This window comes from Malaya genurostris, chromosome 3 (genome assembly GCF_030247185.1).
Source record: "Malaya genurostris strain Urasoe2022 chromosome 3, Malgen_1.1, whole genome shotgun sequence".
NCBI classification, from domain to species: Eukaryota; Metazoa; Arthropoda; class Insecta; order Diptera; family Culicidae; genus Malaya; species Malaya genurostris.
This window is the reverse complement of record NC_080572.1, coordinates 64,332,641-64,357,854: the sequence shown is the minus strand read 5'-3', so window position 1 is coordinate 64,357,854 and position 25,214 is coordinate 64,332,641. Positions and strand designations below refer to the sequence as shown.

The following is a 25,214-nucleotide window of genomic DNA, read 5'->3' as shown; positions in this document are numbered from 1 at the left end:
TTGCAAACTCAATTATCACATGGCTACTATTCAACGTGCTGAGTATTATTCGTGTGATTTGTGTAAATGCGATTATGGTACTTCATATCATCTGATATGTAACTGCCCCGTATTGACGCAGCTACGTATCCGGGTTTTTGGTTCTCCATACATGGTTGAGTCTGTGTATGCGGAGCTAAAATTGAAGGATATTCTCTCGTTTCTCACCCAATGTGGTAAGGAGCTTTAGTCAGAAGGGTTCATTGTTCTTCCTGGAGTGAATGAATCCCTTCTGTATACACCTTAAATAGGGTTTAGCAGATTGTTTGGCATCCTTTGGGGGGTACCGAATTTACTTCTGCTCGTACATACTGCGAGTCGTTCTGCATTCTTCCGGGAGTGCAGAATGGTGTCGCTTTTGTAAGATCTCTAAATCCTCTCGGGGGTTGGAGGTTTTATTAACAGCAGACTGTTCGGGACCTCGTAGAGGTTCAGAATTTCCTTCTGCTTCCACTAAATGTGATCCTCAGCAGATTGTTCAGCATCCCTTAGGGGTGCAGAATTTACTTCTGCTTTTATGTGTTTTTGTGTCGTCAATTTTTCCCATCCTCCTAGTCTAACCCTTTCCATTTCCTTTCAATCCTTCCCTCTTATATATCGGGAAAATGATGCTAAAAACAAATTGATGGCAAGGCACAAATCTCCAAATATCAAGGGGAACGTGCCATTTGAGCCAATTTGTTCTGATTCCTGATTCCTGATATTTCGTTATTGATGCAAAGCAAAGTTAAGGCATTACATTCCTTTTGTGGAATTTGGCCTTTCTGGTTCAACAGACTTCACAGCCGATTCTTAGCGTACGGAATCATTGCATGGCTATATTACTACGATTTCACTGACACTATGAACTCTTCCAGGTCGGGGCTCGAACATATGACAACTGGCTAGTAAGACCAGCGCCGTATGCATTGAACCGCCAACCCGGGTTAACGTCGTTATTGATGAGTTATTCCAACTTCACCAGTAGTTACAGCATCCGATAAAATACTCTTCAATAAACTGCATCATAATCAGATAAGATAAATGATTAAGGTATTAATCTATTCTGAATACTAGAATACTAAATAACTGAAAAATTAGTCTTCTATAAATTTTTGCCTTTCTCATATAGAAAGGTTATGCAATCACTGCGAAAATCGACTTTTTGACCGAGGCCCAGAGCGCCGTATGTCATATACTATTCGACTCAACTCGACGAACTGAGCAAATGTATGTGTGTGTATGTGTGTATGTATGTAACAAAAATATACACTCACTTTTCTCGGAGATGGCTGAACCGATTTTCACAAACTAAGATTCAAATGAAAGGTCTTGTAGCCCCACAGCCTGCTATTGAATTTCATTCAGATCCGAAATTCGGTTCCGGAGTAATATGTGAACATTAGATAAAAAGTGTGCACTCAATTTTCTGTGTACTTTTTTTTTCACGAACAATGGCCAAAAACTGGTACAAATCTCATAAAACTGTCCAATAAATTCTTCTAGTTTGCAGAGCTTGTTAGTTTGTGGGCATAAAAACTTAGTTCGGCAATACTGGTTCGCCCTTTGCCTGTTCCGGAAATACCGAAAGAAAGAAATAGAATGCACTTCGATTTCTCTGCGATGGTTGAACCGATTTTCACAAATCTTGTTCATATTAACTTTAAGCTACTGTGAAATTTCATCCGGATCCTATCTCCGGTTCCGCAGTTACAGAGCGATGAGTGTCAAATTTTGCAAATCGCCGGTACGTGGTGGTACAGTGGAAGAAAAAAAAACACAAAACGAACGGTGCATGCTTTGTTCTATTTCGTACATGCTATGAAGAAAACAAACCGGTTCCGGATGTCTGCTACTAGTGTGTAATATTGGTAAAAGACGGTGCTGCGGTTGATTAAAATTTGAGCTATTTTATGAAAAGTGCGACCGGAAGAATTGGAAATGGTGATTAAAAACTGCAACAGGATCTCACTCACCTTTCTTCAAGATGGCCAAACTGATTTTCACAAAATTATACATAGGTTCAAAGGAAAAGTCTAACAGTTTCATACGGAATTCCTAAATTTGTTGTGGATACAACTTCCGGTCCCGGAACTACAGGCTAAACAGAATTTGTAGAGTATTTTCAGATTAAGTCCGAACAAACTTTCCTATTGCTGTTCAATGAACTTTTGGCGAATTCCACAGTAATATTTATGATGTTATGATGTAATATGAGAAAGGTATCATTACACCACTAGGTGGATTAAAACAGGTTTTTGTTTTCGCTTTGAAATTACAATGACATAATTTTTTATTCCGTTGCTATTTTTCCATGCCGAGTTTATGATTTTTGATATTTTAACTCTTATTTCAAACAAAATAATGTTAATTTCTACCATTGAGACGTTTTGTTTCAATAGTAAAATTTGTTACTGGTTTGCAAATCATCTCTACCCCGGGTTTAAACTAATTTGAAAATGTGAAAAATGGTAGCGAGCTCAGCACGTCCGCGTCCCTCATTTTAAAAATGGTGACTGGTTAACAATGAATTGGTTGCACTAGAATTAGGCGCGTAATTTTAGTGATTTCATATTCAATTGCAAGCCTAGATTGCATTAATAATTTTACTTCGAATGCATATTGTGTATCGCGACTGTAAAACGGCGATGATTTATTACTAAATTAGTTTTCTAAATAAATAGTTTCAATGGGAGTTCAGTCGTAGCAGGCGTGCGCGTCGGTCACGACTACACTTCGTTCAAATAAAAATCCTGAACAAAATTCGCAATTGTTTGATCGATATTTTCAGTAAATTAGGTTTATCTGGCGCAGTATTATGATTAAAAATTAGAGCAATTTATATATAACAGTGAACACTGCTGAGCTCTAGCTCATTTTTAGTGGGTAGTAAACTGAAAATTGACAACAGGTGAGCAATGAGTCGCAAATAGTGCGCTTCGCTAGGTAAAAAAATCTTTCTGAGATAGGCCCTGACTAAATGTGGAAAACTTGCGAAATACAATCCACAATCAAGCCAATCTATTAGTTGTAAGAACGATGTGATTAGTAAATCATTGAACTCTTGTGAGTAAGAAAATGAAAGTGAGAAGATGAATGCTTAAGTTGTGTTACGGCCAAAAATTGGTCAAATAAGAGTAAGTGAAAAAAGTTTAAATGTTTCATGCAAAATTCAAATCATGTCATTTTGCCTTTCTCATATAGAAAGGCTATGCAATCACTGTGAAAACCGACTTTTTAACCGACTCCCGGAAAGCCGAATGTCATATACCATTCGACTCAGCCCGACGAACTGAGCAAATGTCTGTGTGTGTGTGTGTGTGTGTGTGTGTGTGTGTGTGTGTGTGTGTGTGTGTGTGTGTGTGTGTGTGTGTGTGTGTGTGTGTGTGTGTGTGTGTGTGTGTGTGTGTGTGTGTGTGTGTGTGTGCGTATGTAACAAAAATATGCACTCACTTTTCTCGGAGACGGCTTAACCGATTTCCACAAACTAAGATTCAAATGAAAGGTCTCATGGTCCCATAGCCTGCTATTGAATTTCATCCCGATCCGACTTCCGGTCCCGGAGGTACAGGATGATATATACCAAAAAAAATGGAAAAAATATGCACTCACTTTTTCAGAGATGGCTGAACCGATTTTCACAAACTTAGATTCAAATGAAAGGACTGACAGTCCCATAGCCTGCTATTGAATTTTATTTTGATCCGACTTCCGGTTCCGTAGTTACATGGTAATATGTGAAAATTAGAAGAAAAAAAAGTGTGCACTCATTTTTCTCTGAAACGGCTCAACCGATTTTTACAAACTAAGATTCGTTCAGGAATCCAGGTCAATGTTCTGAAACTAGGTCCAATGTTCTGAAACTAGGTTCAAAACTCTGTCAGGAGTTCCGGTCCTGAAACCAAATCCGGCATCAGAATTCTGGCCTAGAACCAGAGTCCAAGTCCAGGTTGAGAATTAATTTCCAGAATACAGGTTCAGGTGAAAACTCTGTCAAGAATTTTTGTCCAGAATCAGGGTTCAAGTCAAGAATTCATATCCATAGGTCAAGAGTTGAGGTCCAGTATCTCGTTACAGAAACCGGGTCCAGACTAAGAATTATGGTCCAGAATCGAAGTCCCGATTTTAGGTTCAGAATTCCGATCTCAAATTCATATTCAAAGGTTCTGAATCTGGTCAGAATCTTTATCCAGAATGCAGGTACAGAACTCAAATCCAGAACTAAAGTCCTTAATCAGACTATAAAATTTGTACCTAGCAGTTAGCCCTGAGTTCTGTTCCAGGCTCCAGAGAATCCAGGCTCAGGTTCAGAATCTAAAATCAGGATCAAGTTCCAGGTTCACTATTCTGGTGCATGTTCCGGATCTCTGTCAAATTATCAGAGTAAAAAATCTTGATTAGAATTCTGAATCCAGGTCTAAAATCCTGCTAGAAAATTTAGACTCAAAACCTACGTCAGTAGTTCAAGTCAAACAATTATGTTCAGGTCCAGAATTCTAATCAAAATCCATGTTCAGATTTAGTATTAAGATCCAGAAAACTCGTCAGGCCCTGGGTTTATAATTGAGGAATCTTAGCGAATTCAGGTCCAGAATCCAATCCAAAGTCCAAGGGCAGAATACTGGTCAAGAATCCAGGCACAGAAGTCACGTCCACAGTCTAGGTTCAAAGTTTAGTTTCAGAAACTCCGTCAAAAGTTCGGAAAACAGAATTCTGGTCCAGAATCCAAGTCCAAGCTTACGGTCTCTGCCAGGCATTCAAGTTCACAATCTCGGTCCAGGTCTAGAATCCAAATCCATGTTACGGATCCAATTACTGAATTGTGCTTCAAATTCATCCATACCTGGATAATGAATCTCAGTCCAGAATCCAGGTTCAGATTCAGTATTCTGATCCAGAAACCTTGTTCGATAACCAGATCCAAGTGTCAGGACCAGAATACAGATCTAGATATCGTTTACTTATTATCGAGTGAGAGGACTTGAGGACAATCATAGAACTATATACTAACAAAAGTAATCACACACAATCATTCACATCTTTATCCCCAAAACTAAATTTTCGTCTTTATTTTCTCTGTGGAACCTTGTGAGTCGCAACTATGAAATTATGACTTATAAAATGAAAATAAAACGAAATCCAAAAACTGACGTCACAAGCTTTCAAAGACAGTTACAAATCGAATCTTCCTGGGAAATCGTTCTGCCAACTACTGTGGATGTGATGATACACAACTCAGAAGACTACCCGGTAGAAAAAAAAACTTGGTATTTGAATTGACTGTGCACGGTCGGTGTGGTTCACATTTTAGTCGATCCCTTGTGGTCCAATTTCGTATGCAAGAACTTATCGAACCATTCCCCTACCAGTCGATCTGATATTTCGTTGTGTCTCTATTGACTTCAATTTTACTTACCCAATGTTTGATCGATAGGATCTTGAATTGATAACAAATTTCTACCGCGTTAACTGTAAAATGACGGTTCGATTGCCGGAGACTTTTAATTATTTTTTTCTACTTGGTGGGCAGTAGAACAAATAATATATTCAAAATGGGCATTCGACCAGAAAAGTTTGGGAACCACTAATAAAGAACATTACTTTTTTGTGATTATTTGTGTTTGTTTCGTCGCTTCGTATTGTACTATCACTCGTGCTCGGTCTTCGCCTCTCGAATGCATGAAGTTTTTAGTATAGGAATTATTTTGTCGTGAATACGACTTACTTTACTATGGGGTGCCTTTTCAAAATTAGCCATGCGTACGAATGGGCAGAACTTAATCGTGAATATCTCGACTTGTATTAACGACAGCGTCATAATTCTTTCATCATTTCATCAAAAATATGATCAGGAACTCAGGATAATATTTTGAACAGAGTGAGATAACCACAAACAACTCAAAAATTAAATTTTCTTAAACTTTGAAAACAACGCGGAAAACTCTTTACTTCTGCTTGGCTTTTTCGCGCAAAGACGACGATTTTGAGGTAGTCAGGCACATATCTTCAACTGAACGTTATAAAAGGGGGGTCGAAAATCGATCATTTCTTCTTGTGTGTTGGATGGAAACAGACGTCGTAAGAATGATTTATCATTTGCTTTCTGGTCGTCGAGGGAGCGATATCATCAACCAACAGCGACGGAAAATGCACCTTCTGTGTGGTTAAAACCTCAAGTAGCAACTCTAGTTCGCATTCTGGAACTATATTCCGGAACTGATTCCAGTTTCGAAATTGTAGTTCTAGAATAGCAACTGAACTCTGAGTCTGGTCTTAGTTCTAAATTTAGTTCTTGAACTCAGGTTCAGTTCCTAATTCCAGAATTCTTCTATTCGGTTCTTTTGTCCTAAATACGACTTACTTTACTATGGGGCGGCTTTTTCAAAATTTACCCTGTACAAGAATGGGCAGAACTTTACCACGAATATCTTTTGATGTACTTAGCCCAACAACATATTTTGTCGTGAATACGACTTACTTTACTATAGGGAGCCTTTTCAAAATTTACCCTCGGAGAGAGTGTTAAGTTTTTGATCGTGAATATCTCCTGTTGTATCTAATGAATCAACATTCTTGCGACATGCCATCGGAAATATGATCACAATTTTATGATAAAATTTTCAGTTGTGTGACATAATCTCAAATAGTTTAAAATTAAACTTTTCTGAAATATTTAGTATAAACAAGTGTCAAAGAGGATGATTCATGAGGCGCGTTTGCCTTTCTCGTATTTTGAAAGCTCATAGCTCAGTGATCTGTAGAAGGATTTATAAAATCTAACTACCAATAGAATCGACAATTTTCAACTTGAACGTGTATTGAAACAACATTGAAGTTTTTCAATAGTACACTATTAAAAAACCTGTTTGATTTAACCCATGACAGCACCAGCCAATCAGAACGCGAGATGTCTGCATCTATACAAGAGCATCCATATAAAAGTAGAGTGATTCATTTTTCCTACCATTTGCTGAGCAACTGTTCCCGAAACAAGACACACGAGAGCAACATCGAGGACCTGTCGTCTCACTGTTTCCCGTTCTGCGAACAAGAAAAGGAATTTTGGCAAAGGAACTGTCCATACACCGCTGCCAGTAGCAGGTATAAAATGAAATGTGATGTGAGAAATAGCTTCATTTAAGCTAAAGCAGCTACTCTGAAGGCACGAGACACCGTCAGCACGATGGCACCGAAAACCGGTAGAAAGGCAGCCAAAAAGTCCAGTAAGGCCCATTCAAAGCACTTTTCAGTACTAAAGTTCATCCTAAAGAACTAGTTGAATTTTTCGCTTTCCTACAATTTTCTGAGTAACTGTTGCCGAAACAAGACACACACAAGAACCATCTCAGATCTCAATATTTCCTACCAAAAGATTCATCAAGATGGAACTTAAAATAATTTGCACCGTCACTAACACATTCAATTACGAACGGCAATGCGAAAGTGAAAGTTATGATTTTGAATACATCTTTATACTAGTATGGGGTCGTGTGAAATTATGCCATGCGAAACAGGGTTGCCATATATACAGATTAATCTTTATAATAATAATAATAATATTATTATTATTATTATTATTATTATTAAAATTACTCTTGCATACCGAAGATCGTCGATACATTTCAGACCAGGCCATTGACTCGTACTGAAATTTCGAGAAGAATCAGATATCTTCGAACTTCATAGCTTCAATAAAAATAAACTACAAATTTGTCATACCTAGCCTCCTATATTAGCAAATTAAAAAGGAATTGTTTCAAGTTTGGAATATATAGTTGTAGAATAGTAGCTGTTTAATGTACAGGGTCCGGCACTCGAAGTGTAACCAATTAAAAAGGCCATAAATTCCGTTTGGAAAATTACTTTTACTTAATTCAAAGTACAAAATGTGTAAAAATAATACAAAATTCAGAATCAATTCACTTTTGCTCGATATGATCACCTTTTGCCTTGACTTGATGACTTGAGAGAGCGAAGGAGTTGCTTCGTTTGGCCGAAAGCGGTCAATTTCCGAACATTGTATTTTCTGACGAGAAAATTTTTCCAATTGAGCAATTCGTAAACTCTCAAAACGATAGGGTTTACTTGACCGACCGTTCATACGAGAATTGGAGTCATCGATTGGCCACCAGGAGGCAGCACCCGCAACAGATAATGGTTTAGGCCGCTGTAACCGCAGATGGGCGCTCTCCAATTGTTTTCATCGAGCCTGGCGTCAAGGTAAATGCGACATATTATCGGGAAAGTATTCTGGAGGTTGCTTTGAAGCCGTGGGCAGACAAACATTTCGGTGGCAGACCATGGACGTTTCAGCAGGACTCGGCACCGTCTCACAAAGCTCGATTGAACCAAGAATGGCTGAAAAACAACGTTCCGAACTTCATCACGTCCACACAATGGCTCTCGAATTCACCAGATGCGAATCCAATGGATTATTCTCTTTGGGACATTTTGGAGAGCAAAGTCCGAACTAAAAGATACACCAGTCTCGAGGCGCTAAAAAAAGTTATTGTCCGCGAGTGGGCCAGAATACCTGCAAGTCACATTCGGCCAAACGAAGCAACTCCTTCGCTCTCTCAAGTCATCAAGTCAAGGCAAAAGGTGATCATATCGAGCAAAAGTGAATTGATTCTGAATTTTGTATTATTTTTACACATTTTGTACTTTGAATTAAGTAAAAGTAATTTTCCAAACTGAATTTATGGCCTTTTTAATTGGTTACACTTCGAGTGCCGGACCCTGTAACTAATCTGTACTTTAATGTTGGTGCATCGATTCAAACTCTATTAGTGAAAAAGGGGAAAGCTTGCACAATTCATACAATCAATCAACTAACTGATATTCGGAAAAGTGATGGGAGTGTGCTAGTTTTTTCGTATTCACGACAGCCAGTTATGTCTCTGACATTACCCACCCGCCTTTTTTATCTTTTGGAAAATTGTCTCCCGAGACTTATTCAAGAACCTTTCCATTAGATTTACTCGAATAACACCTGAAGTTAAATGAAATAATGTTTTGTTAGTACCATTTCCCAATCAGAAGTTGATGATTTGTTATTGAAAAAAATTAGCTTATGCAAGGACAAACAAAAACAAAATCAAAGGCTTCCATCAAAACATCAGTGATAAATCAGATACATTGGCTGAACCGATGAGCCGTCGGAAAACACCGCTCTGCCCTATCCCATCCGTCCATTCACTGCAGGACCATTCGCCCCGTGAGGCCATCATTATCGTAAACAACATTCATAATTCATTCCTACGAAGAGACGTGCTTCGCGCACAATTTAGTTCAATAGCTAGAGGCAAATTTTCAATCATTTTTTTTTCAATTCTACCGGAAAATTAGTTCAGCTTGATTCTACCATCACTCAACAGAGCCGGGATCCATGATGATGATGTTCGGAAGAGGATTAAATAATTTACCGGTGTCATCAACGTTCGACTCCGTAATACTTGGAATTCAGTAGCTGTTTTTTGTTGCGCCATCAAAGCAATGGAAATCGCAATCCGAATAATAATTGGAACAGATTATCTTTCCCATTCGATTGAGTCCCACCAAATCGAGTTAGATTTAATCTCAAATATATAGTCAACAACCATTACCGAGAAATATATACCGGCAAAGAAAACGAACCAAACAAAAAAAAATTGTGAAATAAGAAAATAAAGCATTTTTGTTTAATAGCCATTGGATCTAGGCATTGTTTCTCCATGGCAACTGGAAACATCATGGGAAATGGAAGCATTTCTAGTTCTCAATCTACATCTCTTGTTTATTTCAGCAGAAAAGGTGACACTAATCTGATATGAATCCCTGTAGAAAAGAACATCCCATCAGGCGGGATATCTTCACCGGACCAACGCTTACCGAATAGGCAAGACCGTCAAGCCACTCAGTGGACGGTGTCTAGTCGCATTTGCCAAATCGAACGTAAAAATAGTACTCAGCTAGACGCCTTCGTTCAACCATAGCCAGCTTTGTAATTGACTGCAGTAAGTAACATTGAAAATTACACTGAGGTCTGTTTTTTAACGCAGGGGATACGCACGGCGTAAAAAACACCGCGTATTATTATGTTCACACTACGAGTTAAAACAACTTTTAGCTCTGATTTAACGTTTTGAGCGAAATTACATGTTTTACTTTTGTGTTATTTCATTTTCAGAAACGTTACATTAAAACATGTTTTCCCTAAATAACATGATATAATTGTCAGTCGAGCACAACCCTGCTAGCATTTTCCGTCACTTTTCGACTATGTCAATTGAAAGCCATTCGACAACAGCAGTTATCCATCAAAGTAGCCATGTGTTATCAAACATTTTTGTTTTTTGTATTCAGAGATGACTTTTTTGGTTCTTCGGTGCTCAAAAATATTTATTTCACCCAAATGGCCAACGTTTCGAACCATCGAAATGTTGGATTCTAGCGTAAAACGGCAACATCATCCATAGCTAGGAGAAGTACCAGGCTTTTTCTTATTTTACGGATGTTATTTTTTCCATAATTACGTTTATTTCTTAAGGTAATTTACATAAGTTTTTCTTCGCCGTAGCATCACTTTTACATAGAATTCTTATACTAATATAATTCTATTTGAATTTAATAAAACATATTCTTCTTATTTTTAAATATCATATTATTTGAACCAAACGATTAACTTCTATAAATTATAAAAAATCTACAAGGATCAGCCCCATGGAGTTGTTCGAGCCATTGATGTGGAACAACGCAACCCAAATTTCTGATGATCTACAATCAAAAAGTTCAATCAATCGTCACACTTTTGAATCGGCAATTGCACGAGAGTCTGCTTAGATTGTTCTTGATTAGGAACCAACACCTAACATTGTTTGTTTTATAGCCGACGAAATTACACCAATATCCCAAATGTATGCAATTATATCTTTGTACATACTTGAGGTACGGATTTCAGTATTTAAGCTTCTCTTCGCCAAGCTTGTGTTCAAGTTTTGTATGCAAGCAGTTATTTTTATACCGAGAAACTTTTTCTCATTATCAATCGAGCTCATCTTATATAAATTAGAAATTAATCTTAAGTACTCAAAATTTATCTTGGGGTAGTTGTCAATAACATGGAATTTCATCCGAGCTTGCATGGCACAAGATCAGAGCATACCAATTAAAGCTTCAAATCGTTTTATGACACTTTTTGTCTTGCTGTCTAGCAACAATCTACCTCTAGCATGCTACGCGTAGGACTGGAACGTTAGCTATAATTTCGCTTTTATTTATAGATTCGCATGCTTCCAACAGCTTCGCTTTTGCATCGATTGACCAATCAGAGCGAGGTTTTCCCTTTGATATATCGCTTACTCTTTCAAAACCGTCGTCTATGGCAGAGAAATCTGGTACGCCGGAGATTTTTAGCCGACAAAATAGGTCACTGATCGCTACTAATCAAAATTTCAATCATATATAATTGAAAATACGTGGCTTGATACATTCAAATCAAAACTTAGAAATATTTCCAATCAAATGATGAAATAATATTAATAATTGATACAAAATAGACTGAGCTGTAGGTGTTTAAAATCTGACCACATTTCTACGTGTAGTTTTCCTTAAGTTTCTGATTTGCACCCCTATATAGAAAATAAACATGTTTTCCACATCAATAAGCTGAAACTTTTATACATTTTGTTGAAAATTTCATAAACTATTTCGAGTTTGTTTATATCATTACATCATTTCTATTCAAATTTAGCTATTGGTTGAACTAATGGACGCAGTTGGAGTCAGAACTAAGTCCTAAAAGGGTCAATTATTGAATTGAAACTCCTTTTGTCGCTTTGAAATGATAAAGAAGTTCCATGTATGGAAGGTCCCGCCAAGCAAGAATGTCTTAAACTGATACATTGGATAGTCTATATTGGGTACGCAAGGAATTTATTGGATCTTCAGGATGAGCACCCCACCAAGATCCTGTTATTGTTAGAAGAAAAGGGTGTAACCGGGTTTGCATATAAAAACTGCCCCCAAACAGAAAAAAATGATATACACTGTTTGAAAGGGTTTATATTGGAGATGATTTTCCCAAAATTTTAACCCTTTAACTGTCATATTGGTGGAGTTAGGGTGGTTCTTCTGATTTTCATTTTATTTAAATTTTTCAAAAACCTCTTGAGCAAAAAATTTGAAAAATATTTTCAGGAATATTTTTCGAAATATGGGAAACCTTCCTGATTTTTTTCAGAATTTTTCAAAATGCATTTCATGTAAAAAAAATTTTTCGAATTTTTTATATTCGCACTTACAATTTCTGTACCACTCTAGATTTTACATCAAAAATAAATCATTTATGAGTACACTACGCTGTATTTTTTTCAGGTTTTTAAAAAATGTGGACGGGTATAACATCAGACTTTAAAAAAAGGCGGGTGGGTAATGTCAGAGACATAACTGGATGTCGTGAATACGAAAACAACTGACATGTTCCTTAACACTTCCGAATATCAATTAGTTGATCAATTGTATGAATTATGCAAGCATTCCCCTTTTCCACATTTTACGCAAAAACAAAAAAGGCTTCACTTGATCTCGATTACTGTGAATTTCACACAGCGAAAAGTACAAAAATCAATTCAAACAGTTCTAGATTTGCACTAAACTGAGGATATTTCCAATCGATTTGCGAGCAAGGAATCCTAATATTTCTTCAGAAAACTTTTAGAGCCATTAGAACGGCTGATTTTGTGTAATGCCCTCCACCGTTGCTTTTTCGCCAATGCAAATGACTGGCAGCTGTGACGTAATCGCTCTTGTCGAATGCGAAACTAGCTTTGCAAACGACACAAAATACATTTGCTCGCAATGGCGATAGAATCCAAACTGATCTTTTTTTTTGTTGAGAGGTTTGTTTCTACCTGCTTTCGTTTGTAGCTTTTTCACTAATGGGCGGTCCTAGCGGCTATAAAAATAGCAGCATATAGAATTTTAATTTCGATATCTCATTTCGGATTTGCATTTCATTGAAAGAAACTATCAGGATGCTGTACGGGATTCATTCCTGCCTTACAGAAGGACCAAGTTGTGGAACTCACTACGATATCAAACACTGTTCGGAACATTTTCTCGAACGATTTGTTGTACAGCAGCAGATATTTTGTTCTCTTCCTCAGAACGCGTTCTGATTGGCTGGTGTTGACATGGGTCAAATGAGACAGGTTTTTCAATAGTGTACTATTGAAATACTTCAATGCTTTTTCTTTACACGCTTAAGTTGAAAAATTTCGATTCTATTGGTAGTAAGATTATATAAATCTTTTCACAAATCACTGAGCTATGAGCTTTAAAAATACGCGAGAGGCAAATGCGTCTTATGAATTATGTTCTTTGATACTCGTTTATACCAAACATTTCAGAAAAGTTTAATTTTGAATTATTTGAGATTATGTCACACAACTGAATATTTTATCATAAAATTGTGATCATATTTCCGATGGCATGTAGCAAAAATTATGTTGATTCGTTAGATACAAGAAGATATATTCACGATCAAAAACTTATCACTCTTTCAGAGGGTAAATTTTGAAAAGGCACCCCATAGTAAAATCATTCGGGAACCCATGCGAAAATCATCCGACAAACATCATTCGGAAACCCATGCGTCTCCATCAAATTATCATCATCATCATCATGGAGACGCATGGTATTTAGTTCTAAAATCATATATCACATGCCATTAGAACTAAATACCATGCGTTTCCATCTACAACTTGAGTTCATTACTTAAGAAAGAATTTCATTCCTAAAGTTATTTGCACACGCCCGTCCGTCTGTCTTGATTTGGCTAGTAATGATGTAGGGAAACAGTTCGTTTGAACGCATTAGTGAACATGTTGCCAGCGTACGGTTGTATTTCATAAGGAAGGACCAGTGAGAGAAACATGAATCAATTTTCAACATCTGCTTGGAGATCCATCTATCATACGCACAGCTGAAATTGGGCAGCTACAATCGACTGGGCATTTGTGTCAGACTCAAGAAAAAGAGAACCATAGCGAGTAAGGTGGATCGATCAAATGGAGGGTTAAGTATCAGTATCAGTATTCAAGTCCTAAAATGGCTGACAAAGAGTGTTCATAGTCTAAGCTGCACGGAGATAACTTGTAGTTACATAATATACGGACTCGAGCTGATACGTGAGACAAGTACTCCATGAAACACCAAAAAAAGACCACTAAGTGCAAGTAGATTCGATGAACTATATTTGCGAAAGCGAGCCGAATTCGATTTTCATACATAGCTGAGTTTCTTATTAATTCTTAGTTAATACATATTTCGATTAAAGCAATAAAACAGTACGATTTTCTGAAACTGTTTAATAAAGGGGTTCTCTTCAGGAAATAACAAAAAAAAATATTAGGTTTAAAAAACATGTTTGAATAGAAAATCTACAATGCGAATTAATACGTTCTTTTTGGGTGTTCGGGACTTGCTGCAAGCGCTTCGACATGATTTCTATCTGGTGTATAGTATTCCTCAGGACTGCTAATAGCTAACCTCGAAACCTCCAGACTAACCCGTTGAAGTTAGAAACCAATTACAACCGTCCGCTGGCACACATGTTCACTAATGCATTCTCTACATCATTGTTTGGTAAATCGAGCCAGGCATGCGGACGTGTGTAAATAACATAAGGAATAAAATTCTCTTATCATCACTAATTACATCAATACTCAAGCTTTGAGCTCAAGTTGTAGATGGAAACGCATGGTATGTAGTTTTAATGGCATGTGATATATGATTTTAGAACTAACTACCATGCGTTTCCATCGGATGATAATAATTTGATGGAGACGCATGGTTTTTTGACTGATTTATTATTTTAAAGTCTGATGTTATACCCGTCCACATTTTTTAAAAATCTGAAGAAAAAAAAATACAGCATAATGTACTTATAAATGATTTATTTGCGATTTAAAGTCTAGAGTGGTACCAAAATTGTAAGTGCGAATAAAATAAAACTTGAAAATTTATTTTTACCTGAAATACATTTTGAAAAATTCTGAAAAAAAATCAGAAATCAGAAAGGTTTCCCATAATCCTAAAAATATTTCTAATTTTTTTCAATTTTTTTGCTGAAGAGGTTTCTGAAAAATTTGAATAAAATGATAATCAGAAGAACCACCCTAACTCCCTAACTCCCTAACTCCCTAAGCGTATATCAATTTTTTTCTGTTTGGGGGCAGTTTTATATGCTACACGGCTACAATGTATTTGAAAGTAAAAACCTGCGCGATGATTCTTTCCATCATATGGAGCTGGAACTGCGCGGGACCATGCTTTCTTGAAAAGACAACCAGCTCTGTTTTCTCCGCAGAGAATTTGATACCCAGATAAACAGCACAAACGGACAAGTTATCTATGGTATCTTGCAATGGTTTTTGCAGATCAATAGCTTTGGGTCCAGTAACTGAAACTACGCCATCATCTGCCAATTGTCTTAGTGTACATGGGGTTACTAGACAGCTGTCAATGTCATTCACGTAAAAATTATAGAGGTGCGGACTGGGGCATGAGCCTTACGGGAGACCCATGTAGCTAATTCTGAATGTTGCCAAATCGCCATGTGAAAAATACATGCACTTCTCTGACAAAAAGTTGTGCAAATAATTATTTATAACCGGTGGAAGTCCATGTTGGTGGAGTTTGTCTGAAAGAACATCAATGGAAACTGAATCAAATGCTCCTTTAATGTCTAAAAATACAGATGCCATTTGTTGTTTTTGAGCGAAGGCAATTTGGATGTCAGACGAAAGCAATGCAAGGCAATCATTCGTCCCTTTATTTCTTCGGAAGCCAAACTGAGTATCGGACAACAAACCGTTCGTCTCGACCCAAGTGTCGAGACGTCGAAGAATATATTTTCGAACAATTTCCTGATGCAGGACAACATGACAATGGGTTTATATGAGTTGTAACTTTCACTTGCCTCCTCCAGTCAGATGGAACAATGTTTTGCTCAAGAAATTTGTTGAACAATTCCAACAAGCATATTTTTGCGAGATCGAGCAGATTCTTCACCAAGTTGAATTTAATTCTATCTAAACCAGGAGCCTTATTGTTACAAGACAAAAGTGCTATAGAAAATTCCATCATTGAAAAGGGGCTACCAATGAAATCAATAATTAGAGGAGATTCGACAATTGTTGTGTATTAACGGTAGCAACATAATTCTTTCACCATTTCTCAAAAAATATGATCAAGAATTTAGGATAATATTTTGAACAGAGTGAGATAACCACAAACAACTCAAATATTAAATTTTCTAAAACTTTGAAAACAACACGGAAAACTGTTTACTTTTGCTTGGCTTTTTCGCGCAAGGACGAAGATTTTGAGGTAGTCAGGAACATATCCTCATCTGAAGGCGTATTAAAGTGAAACCGAAAATCGATCATTTCTTCTTGTGTGTTGGATGGAAGCAGACGTCGTGAGATGATTTATCATTTGCTTTCCGGTCGTCGAGGGAGTGATGTCATCAACCAGCAGCGACGGAGAGCGCGTGGATAAAACCTCAAACGCTCAGGTCGTAGTTCTAATTTGCCTTCCGGTCGTCAAGGCGAGAAGACGCATTAAACCAGTTTCGCATCATTTGGTACTGCGAGCGGATGTGTTGCGGTTTGTACGCAGAGCTAGTTTCAACTCAAACAAGAGCGATTGCATCACACAACAGAGCTTCTGGTCGTTTGCATTGGAGAGAAAGAAAACGAAAAACGAAAAGTGGACAACATTATATAAAATCAGCCGTTCTAATGGCTCTAAATGTTGTCTAAAGAACTATTAAGATTACTTCTTTGCAAATCGAAGGTAAAAATCATCAGTTTAGTGAAAATCCAAAATAATTTGATTTGCTTCGTGCCCTTTTCGCTGTGCAAAAATCGTTCGAGAAAAATGTTCCGAACTGTGCTAAATATCGTAGAGAATTCCACAATTTGGTCATTCTAAAAGGCAGAAATGAATCCTGTACAGCATTTTGATACATTCTTTCAATGAAATATGCAAATCCGAAATGAGATAATCGACGTCAAAATTCTATAAGTGCCTATATGTGTGGCCGTTAGAACCGCCCATTTGTGAAAAAGCTACAAACGAAATCACGTAAAAAGAAACCTCTTGAGAAAAATTGATTCAGTTTTGCATCATTTGACACTGCGAGCGGATGTGTTGCGGTTTGTACACAAAGCTAGTTTCAACTCAAACAAGAGCGATTGCATCACACAACAGAGCTTCTGGTCGTTTGCATTGGAGAGAAAGAAAACGAAAAAGAGACAACATTATATAAAATCAGCCGTTCTAATGGCTCTAAATGTTATCTAAAGAACTATTAAGATTACTTCTTCGCAAATCGAAGGTAAAAATCATCAGTTTATTGAAACTCCAAAATAATTTGGTTTGCTTCGTGCACTTTTTGCTGTCCGAAAATCTTTCGAGAAAAATGTTCCGAACTGTGCTAAATATCGTAGAGAATTCCACAATTTGGTCCTTCTAAAAGGCAGAAATGAATCCTGTACAGCATCTTGATAGTTTCTTCCAATAAAATATGCAAATCCGAAATGAGATAATCGACGTCAAAAGTTTCACAATTTACACAATCGATCAGCTATCAATTCGAATTCGAAAGTATAAAGAAATCGTGCCAGTTTTATTCATATTCACGACATCCAGTTGTCTCTGACATTACACACCCGCACTTTTTATTTAAACAAACTCAATAACAAGTAATATGTCATGCGTATAACGTAATCCAAGTGTGAACAGTACGGTTTTAACTTCATATTGCTATTTTTAAAACATGTTATTTTCTGCAAGTGTGAACATAGTACGATAAAGGCTTCCTATTTCATCTCATTTGTAAGGACGTTACCCTCAAACCTGATTTATTTACTGAAATCACTATGATTTTTTCATATTTCTGCTTAATTCGCCTTGCTTCACATTAAGAATTGATTCATATTCCTTGGAAATTAAAATAAAAAAAAAACGCTTCTGATATGTTCACTACTATGTTCCTAATTTCATCTCAAAGGATATTTATTCATCCTATTAATTAGCAAAATTAAATTTAAAATTTTACTGTAAAGTTAATGTGGCAAACTTTAACAAAAAAAAAGTAGTTGTTACTATTTAGGCATTAGCCCTTCTAAAAACAAACTACAGAGCCAGAGAGGCCATTTTTACAGATTCATCTGTTTTGTATAGATTTTCCTTGGTGAATATTCTAGTGAGTGCGGCAATGACTTGCGGAGATATAAAGAATGATCTTTTAACATCATTTTATTATAGAAATTTTATTTTATTAGTGAAAACAGATAGAGCATATCTAGACTTTTTATGCAAAACAATACATCTTTTCTATGAAAAAAATATATGGCATCTCTGTGCACAGCCGATGAAACACACACACACACACACACTTAACAGCGTTAGGTAGACATATAGCGGAATGAAACCAGTGCTAGATTTGCCACAATGGTTATTTCATTAGTATTTAACACACTCTTTCTGGTAATATTCGAAGTCGAAAAAACGTCTTTGAGACCGCGTAACTTTGGAAATCCGCGTAGAAAAAAGCCGCGTTAAAAAAAATCGCGTGAATAAATACCTTAGTGTACTGACTTGGGAATTACTATCTGAGCTGTGGGCGACAATTCCTAAGTTTTGTTGGTATATAGTGAAGAAACTATTTTTTTACTTTAATCAATCATTTCCATACAGGCTTACCACCGACTCGTTGCTGCTCGATTTCCCTTTCACTATTTAGTGCGATTAGAACTTATCGTCTAGAAGTGCACGAGTCCACCGGCGAATGACGAGCAGCGGGATCATGACCTGAGAAGAATTCAACTTCATATTTCCTTTCGGTTTTTTACAGCTACTGCACTAAGAGGGAAATGGATAAAAAAAACGCAGCCAATTTTATGGAGGCAAAATACAGATAACTAAAAAAGCATTTTTTGTGTAGAAAAATTCCACGTATTTAGAAGGAGCGCAGGAAAAGTACTAAACACTCATTTTACTCCACGTTCCCTTATGGTTCTGAATTGTATTCCATAAAACATTAAACCGAGGTACCAGCACTAAACATGTACGATTTATTCATTTTTAGTTGGTTTGACGTAAAGTCGCCATAGCTAAGTTCAGTTTTTGCTATGACTGACTAAGTGAAAACATATATTAAGAAAGCCAAATGAATGAAAAACTTACAGAAAAGATGATTTTTTGAAAAATGATACACTCAGTGACAGGACTCGAACCTGCGTTCTAATGCATTCCGTGCATACGCGCTACCATTTCGCCACCCTAAGCCTTGTGATAGACACAGCTCTAAAACACGACTAGGCATGATAAAGCGTACCTCGAACATGGTCTACATCCTAGCCGTCTCACGAGCGGTACCATACATCCAAACATGTACTCTGTTCATCATCAGATACTAGTCTTCTCGCTCTATACCTATTTTCTGCTCAAGCACTGAGTAGGAGAGTGTGTTAATGCAATAAATGCATAAGAACGCAGGTTCGAGTCCAGTCTCTGAGCGTATCATTTTCCAAAAAAAAAAGTTTCTGTAAGTTTTTCATTCATTTGGCTTTTCCAATACATGTTTCCACTCAGTCATTGCAAAAACTAAACTCTTTTACATCGAGTAAAAATCTTTGACAAATCAATTGCCTATATACTGGAACCTCAATTTACGCGCAGAGTCGAGGGTTCGTAAATTCAATAGAACATCACGTTATTTCAAGTTCTACGAGTAATTTTTCCAATTCCATTCGTTTTTAGTATAAATAATATGAAAAATCTTACCACGTCTATACGAAAAAGTATGTAAAGTATGTTCTGAAGCTATGGAAATCAGTAAGAGATGTTCCTAGATCCAAGAACTACTTGGAATATTACCCTTAGGGACTATTCATACTTTCCACGGGTGTTCAATAAAAAATGATAATGATTCTAATACCTTCCTACTAAAGTAAAGAGCGTATTTTTTTTCTCTTCAAGAGAATTGCTCCCTGGATTCCCTATTATAGAAATGGCTGGCATGTTTCTTTTCGCTTGAGTGTTGTGTCATTGCAATCAAAGATGGCGTGGAAACAGCAAGCACTCCGCGAGCGTGTTGTATGGTTTTACGAAACGCATGGTTATTGTAGAAAAAAGCTTACGGTAGACCACTTTCGAGACGAGAACGTACCCGTAAGTACACGTTCTGGCGACCACTTCTGGTTCCGGAGAAATGAATCAGTAAGAATCTGCTGCGAAGTCTGTTAAAATAGAATTGCAAAATTTCACAGAAGGAATGTAATACGAAGACTTTTCTTTGCTTATTTCACGGGATTTGAACATCAACGAGCAACCTGTGATCTTCTTCTCGATTAATTCGATCAGTTTTTTTATGTTTATTTAAGTTAAATTGTACAAGTTGTAAAAAAAACAAATTTTGAGCAAAAGAAATCTATTATCAGAATAAGGTTGAACGCATTGAACATATCCTGGTTCAATGATCTACCTTTATTCAATTTAAGTTCGAGTTTGTACGTGCAAATTATTTAGTTTTCATATGTTGATTTGACAAGGAATCTGCTGTTGTGGAAATGAGAACCGTATGAGCGATACTTAATGAACAGCTTCACAATGACAAATGTTCTCAGGATAGCGAAAAAATGATTGGCTGGAGTATGAAATTGAAACTAAAATTAAAAATTAAATTGATGTAAATAATAGTTTGAGGTATTGTTGACATATTTTTCGACCTGCAAAACACTCAAACACCGTTGCACTCGAAGGCCCTTGAGAACTGGTAAAAAAATATTTACCGATAATACACTGAAATATGAACTATAGCCGACAAATATTCCTTGAATACTACTTGTTTAAGATTCCGTTATACATGACATAAGAATATCTATGTATTTTGACGATGGAGCTTTTTCACCTGAGAAACATCAGTTAAACATTTCTCTACGAAATTAGGATTTCATCGTGAGATAGTCGTATTTCGAAATCAAACAATATCCATTATTTAACAGCGCGTACACTACTCGGAACTCGGAACAAAGGCCGGCAAATGTGGAAGCCAAATAACGGGTGTTTACCCAAATCGTTCCAAAGCAAGGGTCGATTCATTCATACAGTTATGTGCTGACGTCATTCAAACCGGAATCGCTTTTCGGCGAAAATCGTAATGGCAGTAACCCACATTCACCCGTCCCGAGTGCTCTAAATTTGGATAAACACACTATATTCATTATTTACCTTAAGCTCTACTTCCATCGTCTGCAGAACGCGCACACCGCGATGCCGATAACGTTCCCGGTTACAGTCGTTGTTCATGGGAATATCCCAACCGATCTTTGGAAGCATCTTGTGGTTCTATCTGCCATATCCAGCAGCAGCTATCTATGCTCGCTTCATAGTGCTCTCTCAATGAAACCAATGGAAAACAACACCAAATAAAACAAACACAAAAACTGCACACTCGATCATTTTTTTACGAATAAAATTATATCTTGCGCGAACACTAAAAAGAACTTAAAATTGATTTTCTTCGACACCTCACGAGTACAAAAGATTTGTACATAGGTATGTACAAAATCACTAATGAAAATTGATGTTTTTTAACAACCTCCCTCTCTCATTTCCAAAATTACGAACAACTATTCCAAAACATTATGCTTGAAAACTTAATACTCATTGAATAAGAACGAACGATAATATTCATCGATGACCACGAGCATCAATTGTACCATATTTTGTCCGAAAATATATTTTAAAAATTAAAACCACTAAAAAACACAGCCGATTCAAAAAGCTTTTGACAACCCTAGATGTGAATTTTGACAGTTTTCTTCCTTCTGTACAATAGTCGCCTTCGCTGTGCGTATCGTAAAGGCAGCACGGACGAGTGTATGTATCAAATAAATGCGCTAGACCGTGTCATATTAGTATTTGTTTTTTTTTCTCCAGCCTCTTATCAAGAGCAGCAAATATATACACTATTTGATTAACCCGTTTCGAGTAGCCTGTTTGTTGTTATCCTTGACGTATTCCGTGGACGTCGCCAGCAAACTTGACACTATCTTCTAATAAGAAAACGGCGATGTTCTCCACCGTGTTCTATGTGCAAATGCTACAAACAAAACAGAATCGCAAATCGAACACACTAGCGCAGAAAAAGTGATGATTCACACGAATACTCCGAAACATGTGTGTTGGTAGATCATTGCTTTTCGACAGCTTTTGCCCCCGCCTTCGTATCACACTTCACACGAATTTTTTTTTCTTCTAGCTTTTTCCGGCTACAGCTCACAGAAAAACCACCATTCCATCATCGAGCGTTTTCAGCAACTATGGAGCTCAACAGAAATACTTCTTCCGGACACTACTACGCAATAAAGCACACTTTGAGCTGGTTGCATTATTTCCATCGAGCAATAGAGCAAAAAAATCGAATCTCACCATTGGCCATGGAACAGAGGCTAATACCCGAAAAGCACCAGCGCAAGATGACAAGTCTTGTGACGGTCTGACTGAGTCCACTATTCCAGCACGGATTCTTCGTGTGCTTACTACACGATGTGATGCGGCTGCTCAGTTGTGTTGGTGTGAGACAATCTCAAGCTTTTTCGAAAACGAAACCATTGCGATGTTTCAGTCTATATAAGATATATGGGGGGAATGAATGAAAATGAATGCTGTTTTAAAAATATCGTTTTATTGGTTCAACAGCCGGATTCCGGTGGCAGACGAAATTTATCAAAATTTTCCTGAAAAGAAATTCTTAAAATGTCTCTCTCTCCACAAAATTGTGTTTTCTTCTAAATGAATTCAGCAGCTGTGATTCAGTCTGAATATTTCTTAAATGAAAATAAAATTTAAGAGTTTCGCCTATTTTCTTAATTAGGATACAGAAAACAATATATTTTTTTGCTCACACACTAAAGTTAGTACAAATGCCGTATGCCATTTACATCAGGGATAGCAGGTTAAATTTTTAGGCTGGGTTTGAAAACTTTGTGCAAAAAAACTGAAGCAGTGACAGTGGAAACAAATATCGCTTTTTTGCAAGCCGAAATGAAAGTCAAATGCTCTAAAGATGTAAAAATGTCCATTTAACATTTGATAATAAGTAAAATCCTTAAATATCTGCAGCGTAAATCTGTTACAGCAGAAATAAATCTGCATCACTAGTTTTCATATACTGGGCTTATTTGTACGTGTGTGCTGCGGGGAAGGAAATGTAAAATTTACTCATTCAGCGTGGCGATCTATAGCAGATGTCTCTGTAATCGACAATATTTTTGGAGCAGCATTCACATCGCGAGACTATTCGGGTACTAAATTCACTTAACGCTAATGTTTGCAGTATTATCAACAGTTCTGGATTGTTACTTTGAGAAGCTATTTCGGATTTATTTGTTTTATTTATTTATTTATTTATTGTAAAATCAACAGACACGATGTGGTCCTAATGATTATTTCTAATACTATGTAAGAATTTGGTCCTTATTTTATGCCGTGAAAGATTGAAGTCGAACTCAGATGACACTCGATTGAATGACCGTTGTAAGCCGATAATCACACCGTTTATCCCGTAGTTAGTGCGGCGTAAAGGAAATCGAAGAAAAGCGTTGTTGCGGAGAGCTCGAGGACGAACATTGATGTTGACTTCACGGAGCAAAGTGGGGCAGTCGATCCTATCATTCAAAACATCTACTATCATTAAAGCACGCGATAGCTCCCGTCTTACTTGCAGTGTGTCTAGACCGATTAGGAATCCGCGACTTTCATAGCTCGCCCGCATAGCGTTTTGGCTACCTGGGCAGCCATGGCCACCAGACGGCTACAAAAATTGATTTAGTGACGGTTTTCAAATCCAATTTGACAAAACAAAGTCGCCTGTATCTAAGTTAGCCGGGCGTTTTCATCTTCTCACCTTCGCTGAAAATGTCAAAGATTTCAATGTGGAAAAATCCTGGTGGATACGGTTGTATCGTTTGAGTTGTATATCTGGCAGCGGTGAGGCAGTCGGTCACCAGAATGTCTGCCAGCCATATTTTTCCAGCTGGCAGCGTTTAGTCATGCGTATGCGGGCGGTAGTTGATGAGGATTGGTCCAAGGTAAACGGCGAAGAGCGAATCGAACGAATCTACGTTGAATCGACTCGATTCTATTAACGCCATTGAGGTAGTGAGGGTTCCAAACAGCTGAACAATATTCCAGAGTAGAGCGAACGAGTAAACGGATGCCTAAATGTTTAACTGAAAAGCTTATTGAATTGTTAGATCAACCATTTACTGCGATTCTTCTAAAAACCAATCTACTTACAAGTTATTACATTGTTGAGATATCTTGATTAGTAATCTTTAAGTGTAATAAACTAAAATGTTTACAAAAAATTGTGTAATAAACTAACCCAATGTGGCAATTTTTGACAGTTCGAAGTACAGAACAAGTTCTGCGTGAACTTTTCGCTCCATAGAAGCTGAACAATGTATTTTATAAGCAATTCAGAAGTTCGTTCGGTTGCGTCGCGCGAACTTTCAAGTGTGGATAATTACTTAAAAAATGGGCTGCTTAGAATGCTATTGATGAACTGAGAGCTGCTTAAGCCAAATCAGTCCCTTTTATCCGAACTTTTGGTTAGTTGGGAACCTACTCTACTTTTCTTTACGTTTCGTCTAAATGTAAAAACGGTAGTGTGCCCTAAGCACAAACTTAGGTTAACCTCTGAATGAGCCTACTGTAGATGATTACAATATCTAAAGTTCCCATGAAGTAACAGTCACGTATGTAATTACTGCAACAAACAAACATCGATTGGGAGAGTTTGTGCACATGTTCCTGTTTTGACCCCCCTTCTTTTCTGTCTGTTTGCATTTTTCTTACTTAACTCCCGTATTCGAAATAAGTTTGATTGTTTACAAACACACTAAACAAACTTCATTTGTATTCGTATTCCTGTTTGTAATTGTGTTAAAAGAAGAGAATCTTAAAATGTCTTTCTGTACACTTAGATTTTTTTAAGCAATTAGTTAAAATGATATTTTAAATACAAAACTAACATTCCAGTTAAATTAAGCATTCGCAGATTTATTGATTTCAACATTATGTTTCCGGAAGAACTGACAGGTTCGGAAATGTATAGATGTAACAATAGATGAAGAAAA

The 25,214-nt window shown here is 37.0% G+C and overlaps 1 protein-coding gene across 5 annotated transcripts in view; it reads right to left on the bottom strand.

Moving 5' to 3' along the window:
- LOC131436917 (beta-arrestin-1) overlaps window positions 1-22,643 on the bottom strand; it is a 249,149-nt gene extending 226,506 nt beyond the window's left edge. For 3 of the 5 annotated variants that reach the window (XM_058605909.1, XM_058605900.1, XM_058605908.1), the window contains exon 1: window positions 22,504-22,643. The gene's annotated coding sequence lies outside the window, so the exon portion shown is untranslated. Of the gene's footprint in view, window positions 1-22,039; window positions 22,175-22,503 lie in introns of those variants that run through there. The other 2 variants (XM_058605903.1, XM_058605905.1) reach the window with 2 other exon arrangements.
- Window positions 22,644-25,214: the final 2,571 nt, after the last annotated feature.